The sequence below is a fragment of the Balaenoptera ricei genome, chromosome 11, assembly GCF_028023285.1.
Source record: "Balaenoptera ricei isolate mBalRic1 chromosome 11, mBalRic1.hap2, whole genome shotgun sequence".
In the NCBI taxonomy this organism is placed as follows: domain Eukaryota; kingdom Metazoa; phylum Chordata; class Mammalia; order Artiodactyla; family Balaenopteridae; genus Balaenoptera; species Balaenoptera ricei.
Window position 1 is genome coordinate 18,244,022 of NC_082649.1, and position 18,173 is coordinate 18,262,194.

Below are 18,173 nucleotides of genomic sequence, written 5' to 3' on the forward strand. Positions count from 1 at the left end.
GTCAGTGTGTCACCTTGAAGAAGTTTACCAGTTTAAAAATAGGTCTTGAAGTATACAGAAGAGGCATGACTTGCATAGTTTTGTTTCCTGCAACAGTGTTTTTCCAAATAACATATCTGTCCTGTTGCTATTTGCCTGAAGCTATATAGAATGCATCCTGTCTTTGAAAGAGAAAATTAACAGGCAACTTTTATCTGGAATAGCAGTTAATATTTTGTCCAGTCGTCATCTAATCCAAAATTTTAATATCATTTTGGGATTGTAGTCCCTAGGAGGATGGAATTCCCATGTAAATTGTCACTAACATCAATTTGATAATCACTCATTTAATATTTGGTATGTGCAAGGGCCCATGCTACATGAGGAATATAAAGAAAAACAACTTCTCTGAGATGCAGTTTCCTCATCTCTGAAATACTTATAATATTTACCTCAAAAAGAACTAAATAAGATGGTATGTGTAAAATACCAGTTTCTGGCGTGGTTGAGATAATAAATAGTAACTTCAATGCAGCTAGTGTAGCCTTTGTTACCCTAAGGGAACTGAATTTAAGTAGTGGGAATTGGCGCTGTTCAAATAATTAACTATAAGTCAGAATGTGGTCAGTGAGATAAAAGTGGTGAGAATAAAATTAGGAAGTAGCAAGGAGGAAGATGGTACTTTTGCCTAGAAAAATTAGGTAACAGTTCATCAAGGAGGTGAATTTCTTTTGGACCTTAGAAGAGAGATTAGGTGTTCATATGCAGTGTAAGGAGTTTTGATTTGTATACTCTCCTTAAAGTATCAGCCATGATCAGGATAGTACAGCTAAGAAATTGAACTTCTATGGTAAAGTATCATAATCCTGTGGTAAGAAGTAGGTTCAAGTGGCAGATTTGGAACTCTTTCTCTAGTTCTGTCCTATTCAGCCTTTTTGTCAATGACTCGATTATCACATTATTATAGGACATGAAAGTGGGAGGGGTAGTGCATGTTGAATAACAGACTGCAAACCCAATGGTTTCCATCTAATAAGGTGGTGATTAAAAGCAAATGCATTTACCGTTCTGTAATTATGCCCAAATAATCAGGCATAAGTGTTTGGATGGGGGAAAAAGAATCTCAGGGATGTTAGTCCACTGTAAGTTGTGGCAGGTAGCATCTAAAAATTCATTGACGTTTTACTCTATAGGAGAAAAATTATTGAATTCAGCAAACACCTAACGAAGACCTGCTGGATGCAAAGAACGGACAGCAGTGAAGAGCACACATGTGGACACTGTAACTCAGGACTTAGATTTTTTTTTTTTTTTTTTTTTTTTAATTTTTGCCTGTGCTGGGTCTTCGGTTCGTGCGAGGGCTTTCTCTAGTTGCGGCAAGTGGGGGCCACTCTTCATCGCGGTGCGCGGGCCTCTCACTATCGCGGCCCCTCCCGTTGCGGGGCACAGGCTCCAGACGCGCAGGCTCAGTAGTTGTGGCTCACGGGCCCAGCCGCTCCGTGGCATGTGGGATCTTCCCAGACCAGGGCTCGAACCCGTGTACCCCGCATTAGCAGGCAGATTCTCAACCACTGCGCCACCAGGGAAGCCCCCAGGACTTAGATTTTTAACAGAAAAACAGAAATAAGATACATTTCAGTTAAATGTTGCACTACAGTTGTGACAGATGTCGAGAGGGAAAAGCACGGGGTGCCATATGTCCACCTAACAAGGAGACCTGAGCTATGTCAGAGTCAGGAAAGGCTTCTTTGTGGAAGTGACTTTTACTGAGACCTGAAAGATGTCTGGGGATTAATCAAGTAAAAGAGAGACAGAGAGTCTTCCCGATAGAGGAAACAGCATTTTATAAAGAGCTTTAGCCAAAAATGAGAATATAGAGTGAGAAGAAACGACATTCGAGGATTGAACCTTAAAGGAATTTAGTTTAATTGGTAAAACTTGTGATAACTAGACAACTAATATTAGGTGGAATGTGGTCAGTGCTGGGAAAGAGATAAGAATAAGGTTGTGCAGAGCATAGGAGATATTTCCATTTGCTAGGGGAATTCGGTAAAGATTCATCAAGAAAATGACATTTCAGTTGGGTCTCTAAAGAACGATTGTGTTTTGGCAGGCAGAGTTAGGGTGTTCTCAATATACAAACACTGGTAAGAGGAGGATAAGGGAGCAGTAATTTAAATTATTAAATTAAACAGAGAGGTACGAGGAAAATCAGGAGAATGTGAGATCATAGGAATTAAAGGAAGAGAGCATTACAAAGAGACAGGGGTCACAATTTGGAATGATTTAACAGCATTCAAATAATATGAGGACTGAACTATGTCCACTGTATTTATTGAACTGGAAGTTATTGGTGAACTTAGCATGAGTAGTTGAAGCTGTGAGTATGAAGTGAAGAAACAGAGGGAACAGGAGATGGCCAAATTGTGGGATTCAAACAGCAGGATCCTTGTGATCATTTTTTTTGTTTTTGGGAGGAAGCCTAATACAGTAATCTTGTAGCAGTTATACAAAAGTTAATTTCAGTTGTTGAATGAATGAATATTTGGGAAAAGAAAGGTTAATTATACTAGAAATAGGACAAGACTTTGGGGAAAAAGAGTTGAGATTAAACTCTGGCTCTTGCAAATTACTAACTTTGTGACCTTGGGCAAGTCTTTTAACTAACCACTCTGAGCCCTAGTTTCCTCACTTATAAAATGAGGATAATGATAATTGATCTTATTTCTCTAGAGAGTTGGCGAAAGTAAGAAACTTTCCATGAATGTGTGTTACAGGCTCTGGAGTTCTTACCTAATAGAAGGTACTATTTTGTATTAGAAGCTGTGTTAGAGACTGACTAGGTGACCTGACCATTTCCTCTTCTTAGACTACATTTCCCAGTGGCCCTTGCAGAGAAATACCACATGTCCTAGTTTGAGCCAGTGACAATGCTCAGAGGTGATGGGTACCACTTCCAGGATTCAACCATTGAAACCTCCCACTAGGGCTCCTCCATGCTCCTTCTGTTTCTGCTGGCTTGATGCATGTGGGTGGGGGGAACTTGGAAGATATATACTGATGGATGTACCCATTGTTACTACCAATTTGGAAAATAATTTGGCAATAGCTTCAAAATTTGGACATTTTCATACTCCGTAGTCCTGCAGTGGTACTCCTAAGTATATTTACTCTAGAGAAACTTGCAAATGTGCTTTAAGACAGGGGTCCTCAACCCCCGGGGCTGCGGTACCAGTCCTCGGCCTGTTAGGAACCAGACCGCAGAGCAGGAGGTGAGCGGCAAGTGAGTGAGCGAAGCTTCATCTGTCGCTCCCTATTGCTCCCCATCTCCCGCATTACCACCTGAACTAAACTCCTCCCTGCCCCCCCCCACCCCCGTCCGTGGAAAAATTGTCTTCCACGAAACCGGTCCCTGGTGCCAAAAAGGTTGGGGAACGCTGCTTTAAGAGACATATATGAGTGGGTTTATTGTTTATAATAACTTGAAACTGAAAACAACCCAAATGTCCATCAATAGGAAAGCCAAATGCCCATCAGAAGAATGGAGAAAATTTATAGTCACAAAAAGTTTAAATAACAGTGAAAATTAATCCCTATATCTACATGAAACTACATAGATGAGAGTAAGAAATATAATGGTAAGTGGAAAAAAAAGGTCACAAAGGAAAGGACACGTGATAAAATTATAAAAAGACTAAAAAAAACCCAAAATGCTGGACCAAACAATATAGTTCTCAGCACCATATGCATTTGTGATTTTTTTTTTTTAAGAGGAGGAGAATTATATAAGTAATGTATTGCCAAAACAATACTGCAAACAACGACCTCAAAATTTGCTGGCTTGAAGAAAGAACGTGTATTATTTATCTAGCTCACAAGTCTACTGCATTCATCTGATCTTGCCCGTGCTCAGCTGATCTTGGCTAGGCTTGCTTACGCTTCCATGGGAGCTAGAGGTTACCCAAGTCGTTCTGGTCATCTTGGCTGACACCTGTTCTCAGCTTGGCTCTTGACTGATCTCGGATAGCCATGATCCAGTGCGAACGGCTCTGCTTCACGTGCCTGTCGCAGACCAGTGGGCTAGCCTGGCCTTTCCGGAGGGAAAGGACAAGCAAGCCCAATCCTGCAAAGGGGCAAGCAGGAATCTGCATGTGCTTTCCAAAGCTCTATTTGCGTCTCATTTGCTTACACCCTATCCGCAAAAGCAAGCCACATGACTCAGCCTGGAATCAGAATGGAAAAGGACAGCAATGTTACAGGCCAAAGGCCAGGGGAGGACCTTAATGGGGCTGGGAATACAGTTAGTCACAAGGACACTCACCACAGGATTCAGGATCATGACGATGAGCCCTGTCAGGAAGGCAGGGGCAGAAAGGAGAAAGAATACACAGGCAGCTGCCCGGTTACTGGCACTGTTGAAGTTCTTAACTGAGGTTGAGTTTTATTAGTCTTTATTTTATGTTATGCTTTATAACTTGGATATATATTACATTCATTCTTATGTAAACATCAGATGCTATATTTTTTCAAATATGGTGGGGGACTTCAAAGGTGAGAAAAACTGAAGGGCCAATTTATGAAGTCCAGTGGAAGATGGGGCCTCTGGCTTCTCTTCTTGAGTTTCTGCAAAATGGGATATTGTCACTTTTTAAAAGAAGGTTTGTGACTTTGACAAAAAAAAAAAAAGTCATTTATTAATAGAAGTTGAAGGGCAACCTTTGCTAAACTGGTGAGAATAATTCTCTCTTTCTTCTGGAGACCTCAGATCAAATTTCATCAGTGTAGAAAGCACACATTTATTCTGCTCTCTTTTGCTCTCTTTTATTCAGTTTGTTTTATTCCTGGAACAAAGATACCCCAGCTTCTCCTCGAAAGACTTCCATGTGAGTTTGAAAGAGTGTAGAATTTGGAACATGCTGTATAGTTCAGATAAAACTCCCGAGTTTTTTCAAAGCTCTTCTCAATTGGACCCAGATCTCAGACCTCCGGGGTGGGATTCATTCATCTCTAGCTGGAACTAGGTTTTTTCGCCCCTCTCCAGAAGACTGAGAGATTCATTTTAAAAAGACACTGCTGCTGCTTTTTTCACATCACAAAAGAATTAATGTTCGAGCAGTCCTTTGAAGATGTGGTGTCACGCATGTGCTATTATTAATAATAAACTACAGATCTGCTTCACACCATCTGAAAAACAGGGCTGTGCCGCCTTGAAAAGACTTTTATTTCCACCAGTTCTCCATTATGTTTAGCCTAGATCCAGCTCAGCTTCAGACCGGGGCTAGTCCCAGAACGCGGGGAAAGAAAGGAAGCAGCTGGAGGGAAACAAAACAACATATACCACCCAATACATTGAGAAAATACAAGTAAAAAGGTGGCTTTTATAACCATTAGAGATCAATGCCACCCGCTGCAAGCATTTCAGCTAGAATGTGGGTTTGGGACAGAGCACCTACTAAAGACAGAACTTAAAGGAGACGTATCTTTGATTCTTTATGCATTCTGGGGAAGGTAAACATTCCCAGGGTTCCTGAGCCTGCACGGACAGGAAAGAAGGCACTGATGGCAATCTGCTGTCAGTCTTGCCTTTTATATTTGCTTACTGCTTTGAATTGTTCATTCTCTTCTTTTCTGAAACCACTAATATCTTTCCTCCTGTAGCTTTTTGCATTTACTGGCTCCCTTTACATGCCTGTGTTTTGAGGAGATAGATGTAAAATGAGGCTACTGCAAATAACAGTCCAGTAAAAACTTCAGGACAGGTTCCATTTGGAGAGGCAAGTGCAAACACACAGAGCTGAATGCAAAGAATTGCTTCTGTGGGCTCCACCACCAACAGGCACGCCGCTGACAACAGCAGCCTGAGAAGGAGCAAATTTGAGAGCCGGCTCTGTTATTTTTGTTGAAAAAAAAAAATCTTTGCACCTGTCTTTGGTGGCAAGATTCTCAACTCATTCCCCTGGTTTCAACCTCCCCTTGGCTCTGCTTGTTTTGGAGCTGGTTGTTCAAAATGAACTCCAACCCTCTTTTTGAATTACAAGGTTGGGCACAAGGGGAAGGTATTTCTTGCTCTATTTCAGGCCCTAACACAGAAGGTGGTGTATATGGAAAAGGGAGCTGGAGAGAGAAAGAGAGAAAAAGGGAGAGAGAGAGAGGGAGAAAAAAAGAGGCAAACATACAAAACTCAAGGAAATCAAGACCATGCTGTGCAAAATTGTTACAGCTGTTTCTGTTTTTATTGGCTTGCTCTTTTGGCTTCACTTTTTCAGCAACTGCGGTTCATATGAACAGGAAGGCATCCAGCATGGCCGGGCAGCACGGAGGTGGGAGGGGGGAGGACAGAGTGGGGAAGGAGGGGGGAGGGCAGGAGCTGGGGGAGGTTCTGAATCGTGTACAGGGCTCGGAGGGGATACACATCAAAGCATTTCTTTCTGATAGTTTTGTGGAAACCTTAGCAATAGAATTCAGATGCACTTAATGGAAAGCTCCTAAAAGCATCCCATCTCCCTGGCTGGATAGATTAGTGGTCCGTTTAAGGCATTGTACTAGCCCTGGAAATGACGTTCAGATATCTCTGAGGAAATAAAGTGTCAGGACACATCCCTTTCCCAATCTCTCCCCGACTGTGATTCACCTAGACCATTGCACAGGGCTGAACATATGGAGAGTGCATATTTTCCCGGGGCGACTCTATTTCTCATGGTTACAAATGGAATGAGCTCTATGTCTGCTCACTGACCCTGTGAGGAGGATATTGGCAGCTGGGATCCAGCGCCTTAGGGCTTGGGGTAAGCTGCTCACCCACCTTGATCCCCCTGCACAGCAGCTGGACGGTGAGCCAGAAAAAGGCACATGAAAGAGCCCACCACACTCTTTCTTAAAACTTCCTATTAAACTGGTGATTTAAATGACATTTTTAAGGTTTATAAAATTGCTTAAACTGGAGTTCTTGAATTTGATACTATTCTTAACCACACTTGCCGTAACACACACACACACACACACACACACACTCACACACTCTCACACACACTGTTAATCAAATTAATTCTGCAAACACTAAGGAAATATTCTGAATAGTGTCCCCAAATGAGGGCAAGTGGGCAAGAGAACTGGGAGGTAAGGAATATAATAAGGGGAAAACATATTTTTTGTACTTATATTTGGCTGGCAGTTATAGCAAAAGGGAAAATATAATGAAAATTTGATTAACCCAAAAACCCTACATCTGGTGATAAAAGATTGCATACTCTCACACTGAAAAATAACAACAACAAAAAACCCAAGCCAGTGAGCCCAGCTGTAGAATGAAAGGCAAATCCCAAGCCCAGTGCCCATGTATTGGTTCTGTTTTGGAGACTTACTTGGTTTTTCTGAACTTGACTTCTGACTTATTTGGCCACAGGAGGGAAAATCATAACCTATATGCCTCTGTGTTCTCATCTAAAAATGGAGCTGGACTTGGAAAGAAGGACTAATTAAAGGTTACAAAGCAATTTGAGACTATAAAACACCAGGTAATTGCAAACATTAAATCTAATAACATAATTAGGTGTTGAAGGTTCTGTCTTGGTCATTTTGTTTTCTGAATGCAAGAAAGGACTCCCTCAAAGCTTGTTTTATTTATTTTCCCAAGGAAGTCATTGAATAACTTGAAAAAATGATGATTTGGACTAATGCTATCTTGAACAATTATGTGTTTTCAGATGTACCATGCTTTTTCCACATTTTCTAATATCATTACTTCTGTTATTCATTGTTACCTTTTTCTTCTGTGTTAATAGTGGCTGACAATAATACATCATTAACGAATATTAAATTTGTTTAAAACTTTTCAGTTGAGACAGTATATGATAAATGTAGAGTGAGACTATTTTTGAAAGGCTTATTAACCTTTTTACACAGGAAAATGAATGATTTCAAGAATTAGCAATGCCTAGAGAAAGCTCTTCTCTTGTTGTAAAGATTGAAATTGTTCCTCCTGAAAAATAACCTCACTAAATTTCATATTTAGCACTGACACTTAAAGTTCGGGATAGTGAGTAGTTCATTCTCACCTCAGCCTCTGACTCAGTGTAAGGGTTGCCAATTTTTTTTCCCTTGGATTTTGGCCACAAAATGGGTTGATAGTGCTGGACCCCAAATGAAGTAAGTACAACTGAAGTTTGGAAGCATACAGAATTTCTGTTCTTTGAGAACATTTTTCCCGTATGCATCTGTTAGCTGTTGTTACAAATTCGAGATACCATTAATCAGTAGCATCGTTTGCAAATGAAGAGTAGATTTTTGCCTACTGAGGTTCAGCCAGGCACCCCTGTTGGTTGGTGAATATTGAACCTCACTTGCAAAAACATGTTTCTGCTATTATCCTTACAGAAGGCTCTGTGTTCACACACATGCACAATTATGAGACCAAACACTCCCTTCTTCTTTGGGTTGCTCTTTGATCTTTTGTTGTTTTGCTGCTTGCGTACATACGGAAATGTTACCAACCAGCGGGCAATTCCTTTCCACGATGATTCCTCATCCAGTCTTCCCCCCGTTGTTTCTTATTTGTATTGGGCTCCAGATTGATGCCAGTATTTCAAAGGCGCACACCTCATCGGGTTCAAAAGCTCAATTTGCTTTAAGTAGCCATCAAAGGTTACACTTAGATTTAAGTACCTGTTTATACCCATGTTTTCCTGATGTGCAATGACAACTAGGGCATCTGAAGAGAAACACAGTTTTCTTGTGAGACTGGGGAGAACTATGGGATTAGGTAGGTAGGTCATAAATACTGTCAGTTTAGTGCTCTCTGTTGATTTCAGTATCAGTCTTTACCAACTAGGAGTATATATAATACACACACAGGCATGACCTCATCCAAAGAAAATTTATTGAAAAATTTCAAACCCTATAAAAGCTCCATTTGTGGATGCCAGTTTATATTCATTCTTAAATTTTCTTCCTACCCATAGTACCCAATAACTGTAGTCCTGGAAATCCCTCCTTTTCTTATACTGGAAAATACCAAAGATCTGAGAGCATAGAAGTATGTGCTTACTAAGGGAGCTTTCTTTTCTTTTCTTTTTTTTTTTTTTTAGAGCCTTCTGAAGCTCCTCCTAGGAGAGATTAAATAAAGTCAGTGCTTTCCCACTTCCCAAGTCTATCTCCACACATCAAACAAATGAAAATCCTTCCAAAACTCATCTCCCTTCATGCCCACACTCAAATATGCTGTTTTATGTGGGTCGACCAAAGTCTTTTTCTGATTTTCCTCCCCATCTGTTCTTTGAATAAACATGCATCCTAAAGAGAAGGAGGACTTAAAGGATCAAATTTGGTTCCTGTATTTGGAAATGTTTTCAAAAGACCACACCGCACTTTGCTATTCGGTCAAATTAGGTTCTGTTTGCTTCTAATAGCACTTAATTACCCTCCCACATGCTTCTTGGACTCTCCTGCTTCTTAGTCTGTACAGGTTAGCTATTATGATGTCCGAAAAAGTTTGTTTTTAAAAAAAAAAAATCGTGTGTGAGCTGGTAGAACTGCTGCCATTGGCTATGTCTCTACCAGACCAAAGCCATCAGTCTTTTCAGGTGACCACACTGGCTACACTGGGTGTCTGGAATTGTAGAAACTAAATAAGCAGAGATATAATCAGTTGGTTTTTAAGTTTTTTGGTTGCCATAGACATAGTGCCTCAATTTCTTTCTTTTATAAGTCAACCATGTGCACTGATGAATCTCTGAAAGTACAACCCCACATGTGAAAATTTCAGAACAAATCATTATATAGTGTCTTCAAGGTGGGATTTGGTTATCCTGATTAATTAGTTTTTATTTTCCTTTCTCCAGATTAAAACGGAGGGGAGGGTGGAGTAAAGCGCTTCTGTGGCGTGTCATGCATGTTTTCAGTTTTCATTATTTCCAGCTTGAAACCTCTGAATAGGTTGAGAAAATGTTTGTTAATCTGAATTGAATTCCAGTGGCATAACATACAAAGACGAGTTATTTTCCTTATCACAATTTAGTTGAAAGCTGGGGTTTTTTCAAAGGGCCAGGTAGTAAATGATTTAGGATTTGTGGACAAAGAGCAAAACTGAACATACCATTTAGGTACTTACATGAGGAGAGAGAAAACTCTGGCCTCACTGCAGTCCTGGGTGTCGGCATTTGGGTCCTCCTGGTGTTGGGCACACTGCTCACAGCTGTTGTTGGCTCTGGTTCCAGGGAGGGGGCCTCGTCGGGAGGCAGGAGTGTGTGGGGCTCAGGGGGTGGGGATGGGGAAAGATGGGTGGCCACCAGCCAGAGGGCAGGCCCTGTGAGCAGCAGGGGACCCCTAGCTTAGCCTCTGTGGCCCGTAGTGTTAGCACACGGGGCCAGTGCTTGAGGGCCATACAGAAATAAGCTTTGGTCTGCATTTGGTCTCCTGGCTGTAGTTTGCCAACTTTTGGTTAAACAAATACCTAGATACTGATGACTCCCAAATTTGTATCTGCGGTCTGAGCTCCAGCTCTCTGTTGTACATTTCCTCTTAACTACTTGGCAGGCACTTGAAAGAAAGGATGTTCCAAACTGAACTCATTATTACCTTCATCCCTCTGTGCCCTGTTTCTGTAAACAGCACCACTACTTAACAGTTGCCCAAGTCAGGCACCTTGTGTTCATTTTTGACTCCTTCTTTCCTTCATTCTCCTATTCCTCGTGCCATATAGCGGCTGGACTGAAAGCAATGTAAAGGCAGGACCAGACTTAGCTTACATTTATATTTCAAACTCTCATACTGTAGGCTTTCAAAAAGTGGTTGTTGAATTAATCTCTCGATCACCAAACTCAGCTGATTCTTATTTCGTTCCTCTGTCAAAACTCTTCCATGGCTTTCCATTGGTTAGAGAATAAGTATAAAATGTTTGGCGAACCATGCACAACTTTCTGTTTTGACTTTGTCTACTCTAAAGACTGACCGTATTACATGCAATGTACTAACATCTCTCATCCTTCATGTGTCTCTCCAGGCAGTGTTGTTTCCTCTTCCCGCAGGATCCTTTCCCACAGATTTTATTTGATAAACCCCACTCATCCTTCCAGATTTGACTCACTGATCATCTGCAGGACGGCTCCGCAGGTGCCTCCCCGTTCATTAGGAGTTTGTTCTTGGCTTTCACGACACTTCATCAATGCTAAGATTGTTTGCCAAGTGCATTTAGCCCTTCCAAGGTTATATACAGCACGGAGGCAAGACTATATTTGTCTGTGTTTCCTTGTGTCTTAGTTGGCACTTCGAACATGGCAGACAAAAATGATCATTTGACCGAACTAATCGTGACCCCACAGTGTAACTGAGAAACCTCATCTGCAACCATGAAGACCTAAGAGGGCCTTTTCTATGTTCCACTGGGCCTTTCCCAAACCTAAGGAAGTGAAACCAAGCAGGACCCTATAGGGCCTTCCCTGGAGACATATGCCCTTTTCCTTCCCCTGACCACACCCCTGCCGTGTCCACCCACCTCTTGTTTGTGAAAAAGGTTTAGCCTCCTAGGCCTTCCTTGAGTTCCAAAGAACAAACTTAATCAGCAAAATGAGAAAATGAGGAAGCAAAGGAAAACAGTCAAGCAAGACAATATAATAGTAGTTTAGCCGTAAAACAAAGTCATGGACCCTTAGTTCCTCCTCAAGGGCTATAGATAATATCCTGAATTGTATCCTTGAGTTGTTTTGCAGCTACTAAAACCCCCACCAGGTGGAAGAATTTAACTGCATGTTGACTACCAGCACCTAGATCCCAAACTGGTTGGAACTAGAAGGTTGAGGGTGCTAACACCTGAAATACTACCCTGTTACTTCACCACCAACAAATCAGAAGGATGTCCACAAGTTGATCACACACACCGTGACCCTCTCCCTCACCTTGCCTTTAAAGTGTCCATCAACAGATGAATGGATAAAGAAGATGTGGCATACATATATAATGGAATACTACTCAGCCATAAAAAAAGAATGAAATTTTATCATTTGCAGCAACATGGATGGACGTCGAGGATGTTATTGCTAAGTGAAATAAGTCAGACAGGGAAAGACAAATACTCTATGATATCTCTTATACGTGGAATCTAAAAACTACAACAAACTAGTGAATAGAACAAAAAAAGGAAGCAGACTCGCAGATGCAGAGAACAAAGTAGTGGTTACCACTGGGGAGAGGGAAGGGAGCAGGGGCAATGGAAGGGTAGGGGGAAAAAGGGGGTTAATATAGGATTATATGAAATGATGTGAGTGAAACTTTTGAAAATTATAAAGCTTTTAAAAACAAAAGCAAAAAAACCCTTCCCTGAATGCTCTCAGGGAGTTTGGGTTTTTTGAGCATGACCTGACTATGTTCCTAGCTTAGCCCCACGTTGGATGCCCTGCAAAACGCTGTACTTTCCTTCACCACGACCTGACCCGGTGTCAGTAGATTGGCTTTGCTGGACCCAACTTTGGCTGGGTAACAGGAGTAGACTACAGTTAGTCTGTATCGGGGGTTGTTTTGTGTGCTGAAAGGACAAAGGGAGAGGACCTGGCAGGAAGGAAAGAGGACAGTTCTTCAGTGTAGAAATCCCCCTGGCTCTGGATTTGCATTGCACATAAGGCAAGGAAATTGCACTTATCAGTTACCTAGACAAAAAGAAGCTGAGTCTTACTGGGCCCAGCCATCTGGGGACAGCACTGAGGTATAAATTTTATCTTACAGGTCACAGCAAGAATGTGCAAACAACTCCAGAGTCGGCTATAAGAACCTTGACATATTTCTTTATATGCTTAAAATGAGAAAACTCCAGAATGATCACTGTAATCAGTGACTGTAGTACCTCTGTGTGCATGTCAATATTAAAAGAAAACAAACGGCAAACAAAATCAAGCAATATACTACTTAATTTCTCTTTCCTTTTTTGAAGTCTTGGTAGGTGGAGAATTACAAAGAGGCAAAACTATAAAGAATAAACAATCTTATCACTGTATGAATTCAGAAAATCTGGAACAAGGCCTGGTGGCAATGACATCAGGAGAGAATATAATATTGGCTAAGTTATTACTTGGATGTAAGCATTATGTTGTTTAATGCATCCATCGTATAATTAGGTGTCATTAAAAATCTCGCGAGCAGACATTGATGATTGCAATATAATGAAGGAAGAGAGATAGTAGAGGGAAGATTACAGACTTTTGGAGGAAGTTGCTTTTTTGAATTTAATGAGGAATGTAATAAGGTATCTGAGGACATTGTATTCAGACTTTCCAGTTATATTCTTTCTTTAACCATGAGGGCCTGGAAGTTAGGTGAATTTGAATTATTATTATAAAAGGAGGAAAAAATTACAAAATTGGGTGCTTGGAAAATACCTATTTTACTTCCTTCTCCCCTACTTTCCTTTCACCCCAGTAAAAAAGGGATGAAGTTTTCCAAAAGTCCCACTTCCGAATGATGTAGAAATAGGGCTTTTTAGTAACCAAGAACCAACCTCCCACCCCCAAATAATGCAATTAATTTACCAAAACCTGTGACTTATTAAATTCTTTAAGGAGAAAACTTCCTATACTTTCCTATCTTCCTGTTTTCGGGAAAAGAAAATAATACATAATGCTTTGATCCATAATTAATTATGAGAGAATAGAATTCATTTTTGCTGATTTTGGGGAAAAGTGGATAATATTGATTTTGGGGAAAAGTGGTTATAGGTTTTTTTCCTTTTCTTTCTTTTTATATAAGGGAATAAACTGGCAGAAATAAATGAACCACAAAATTGTCTGTGGACAAATCAGACCTCTGGAATCAATGAGATCTCTCCAAGTAGAACTTTCTCTGAGGCCAGGTTTAGGCTCTGGTTGCGGGGGTGGGGGTGGGGAAAGGAATGCTTGCAGGGCTTTAAAGATGGAAACAGTTTCCTCTGCATGGTAAAGCAGAAAAGGATTTACCCCACAAAATGTCCCCAGAGTCCTCACTAATAAGGTAAAGTCAGCTGAAAATCACTTTGCTCAGCATGGACCGTGACCTCTGAAAGGCTTATTGAAATTAATCAGTACATTTCTGTCTTATACCGTCTTTATGTTTCACACGGAAGCATGTTCATTAGGACCAAGTGAGGAAAAGATGGTTTCCCAGACCCAGGGTGCTGGCGGTCTGGGCAGGTGTCACTTCTTTACAAGGTGGGCTGACACAGGCCGAAAGCAGCTCATCTGAAAGGTTCTGTATGTTGCTGTCGCTGACGTACATGACAAGTGGGGCTGACAAGCCTCTGTGTTATCTACTTTCTTCATTCTGGATTATTCTGCTCTGGAGTATTTCAGGCAGCATAAAAGACTGAATGACCACACTGCCAGGCAGAAATTAAAGGGAGCAGCCAGGAGAAATGTATCGTGTGCTGGACACTACACAAACCACCAGGAAAACAGTATATGCCTTTGGGGGAGACCCCAGTGGTTCTTTCTAGCCCTGGTGTTTTCGTGGCTGACTTTGAGATTCCATCGTAAATGACCTTGTCCTTTTATTTCAGCCACGTCTGTTTTTCTCATCTATTAGAGTGTCATCTGTTAGAGGTTTGGGTTGTCTCTGGATTTATTCAGCCTTGCCATAGAAGTTTGTTCAGTGCTTTGGAGAAAGGAGATACTAAATAGAATTTGAGAAATTGGATTGTAAGGTGAATGACGGAAATGATGCATAAACTCTTGCCCTACAGCAAGATAGTCCTAGATTTTTCTCTCTCTTTTGACATTTAAGTAAAATACTTAAGATCATTTTGCATGTTTATGTGTAAGTTTTCCTTTAATTACTATATTTGTAAAATGTTTTCTGGCATCTATGGTTACACTTTCCTCCTCTTTTCTTCATTGAATCAATAAATTTATAGTGAGGCTTTAAGTGTCTTCCTCTAATAAATTCATTCCAATTCTAAATCTATGGCCTTATTTGCTAGTTCTTAAGTTTTTGTGATTTTCTTGTGTAGTCTGGGTCTACTTCTTAAGGATGAGGTGGCAGACATAATGTTATGTGTTCACCAAATTTCTTTTGATTTTCCTCTTCCTTGGGTACACGGCAAATCATACTTGCCAGGCCCTCTGAGTTATGTGGTGGCAGATGATGGATTCTGGCTAATGAAATGTGAAAGGAAGCAATACATGTCAGTTCTGGACTGAGGCTGTGAAAAGCCCTCGAAGGATTTTTTGGTCAGTTTCATCCCTGCCATGGAGAGTATGGAGGCCTCATGTTGCTATGGAACAGCCTCAAGATCAAAGCCACTTGGATCACTGGGTTGCTGTGTGGAGGGCACCTGCTGTGGAGAATGGCCTGGCCCCACTGCCAGACTTCGCATCTAATTTTTTAAACAGCTAAGATTACTGGGTTGTTCCTTACACAGCATAAGCCAAGTCTATTCTAGCTGATACAGAAAGGATGAAGTAGGAGTGCTTGTCTACTCCCCTGTGAGCATCTCTTTTTCATCGCTGGTGATAATGTGGGCCATAAACAAGAGTCGTTTTTGAAAAAAACATTGTTTTTTTTAAACAATCATCAACTTTATTCAGATTTCACTAGTTTTACATGCACTGATTTGTGTGTGAATATGTTTGCTTCTATACAGTTTTATCACATGTATAGATTTGTGTGGCCACTGCCACAGTCAACATACAGAATTGTTCCATCACAAGGATCCCTCATGCCATCCTTCCATAGCCACAGTCCTCTTCCTCCCTCCCTGACTCCTTTCTAACCATAGGTAACCACTAATCTGTTCTTCATCTCTATTTTTTGTCATTTCAAGAGTGCTATGTTATGGAATCAGACAGTATGCGAACTTTCTAAAGTGCCATTTGTTTTTGTTAATTGAAGCATAGTTGATCTACAACACTATATTAGTTCCAGGTACACAACATAGTGATTTGATATTTCTATACATTACAAAAGATCCACAGTAAGTCTAGTTACCATCTATCACCATACAAAGATATTAAGATATTATTGACTATATTCTCCATGCTGTACATTTCATCCCTGTGACTCATTTGTTTTGTAACTGTGTAAACAACAGTCTTGAGCTGAGGATCCTAGTTTTATTGGATAGTAGGCTCCTAACTTGTTATTCAACCAAAGGGTAAAAGTGAGAAGAAGATATATATTGAAGACAAGGTGCCACAGTGGAATAAATAAGTACGTTGAAGTAAGATAGTCCTGGATAAGACTCCCAATCTGCCTCTTATTACCTCTATTTATTTGAGCTTTGTAATTTACCTTCGGAGTCTCAGTTACCTCATCATTAAAATGAGGATAATAATATCTGCTTTGGCGAGAATTGGCGAGAGGATGTATTGACATGTGCATCATTCATAACAAAACTCATTGGGTTTTGTTTTCACCATTAATAAGCTATGTGACCTCGAGAGAGATACTTGACCTTTGTGACCATGAGGGGTTTTTTTTTTTTAAACATTGTCTATGTTATCTTTATTGTATTTTTTGTCTTTATTTCATGTATGTTTTATTTATTCTTCTACTTTAAAATTTTTTTAACATCTTTATTGGAGTATAATTGCTTTACAATATTGTGTTAGTTTCTGCTGTATAACAAAGTGAATCAGCTATACGTATACATATATCCCCATATCCCCTCCCTCTTGCGTCTCCCTCCCACCCTCCCTATCCCACTCCTCTAGGTGGTCACAAAGCACCGAGCTGATCTCCCTGTCCTACGTGGCTACTTCCCACTAGCTATCTGTTTTACGTTTGGTAGTATATATATGTCGTTGCTACTCTCTCACTTCGTCCCAGCTTCCCCTTCCTCCCAGCCCCCATGTCCTCAAGTCCATTCTCTACGTCTGCATCTTTAGTCCCGTCCTGCCCCTAGGTTCATCAGAACCATTTTTTTTAGATTCCATATATATGTGCTAGCATACGGTATTTGTTTTTCTCTTTAGAAGCAGGAATTCCCCAGTGGTCCAGTGGTGAGGCTTCCACTGCAGGGGGCACGGGTTCGATCCCTGGTTGGGGAACTAAGATCCCTCAAGCCATGCATTGCTGCCAAAATAAATTAAAAAAAAAAAAAAAAAAGAAGCAATGTCTCCTTCCTCCTACTGGGGGGTTGTGGTAAAGATTAAGGAGAATGTATGCATTCTGTGTTGGCTGGCACATGCTAAATTCTCAATAAATGCTAAATTCCTACCATGACTTGATGAGCAGACTCATTGGGATTTACTCTACATAGTGGTATCTCCAAGGGCTTAATCTCTTGATTAAGGGCATGATGAGTTTCCCTTACCCAAGGCTCCATATAGAGCCAAACAGTTTCCTTTTGCTGCTCAGTGTGGTGGTGCAAATTAATAAAATGACACTATGTTGTGCTTCAGCCCTATCATGCAGTGTTTTTATAGACAGCTCTTAACGTCCATTTTGGATTCTGCATGGAGAGAAATAGGCTTCAAGTATGTTCTCATCCTAGGATTATAATGTCATAGAGATAAAACCTAGTTTGGGTTTTCTTGGAATTTTCAAGGAAACTTACACACCATCTACATCTGTACTTTCACTAGTTAGTTTTTCAAATCATCCTAATCTATTTTTACTAAAAAACACACAGTGGAAGTATAAGATAGAGAATTTGTTCTCCTGCATCTTCTGCCAGCCTTTCCATTCTTGATTCGTTCCTTGTTTTTGATAGGCAAGTTCTTTTGAGAAGATTTGAGAAGTGGAAGCACAAATATCAAGCTAGCATCTTGCATACATTATCTTGCAGTAATTCACAGTACAATAAACAGCTGTTAATGATGAGTCTCAAAGCAGAGATACTGGTTTTACGATTTGCTCTATACAACTAATTAAGAAAGAAATCTTTATTGCCTCTTCTATCCATACAGCCCCTTCACATTTATGTCTTTTAGAATTCTTTTCTTCAAATTTTATGAGTGATATTGGCCCACATTGGCTCGTGTTCCAGATGGATTAAGATGTAACTGGAATCTCTTAAATCTCCACAACCACCTTTTTTGCCCGCTTCCTACACTTTAGGCCTTCCACTTCTCAGGAGCTCCAACACCCTCTGGCTGTCCTGGTTGACCTGCCAGCAATCTGTTAAAGGAAATAATTTTCAGTTTGTAATGACTTTATTATTTTTTAAATTTTATGTAGTGACTTTATTATGCACTAAATAACTGCATGAATTTGAGCAAGTCACTCACCTCTTGGTGTAT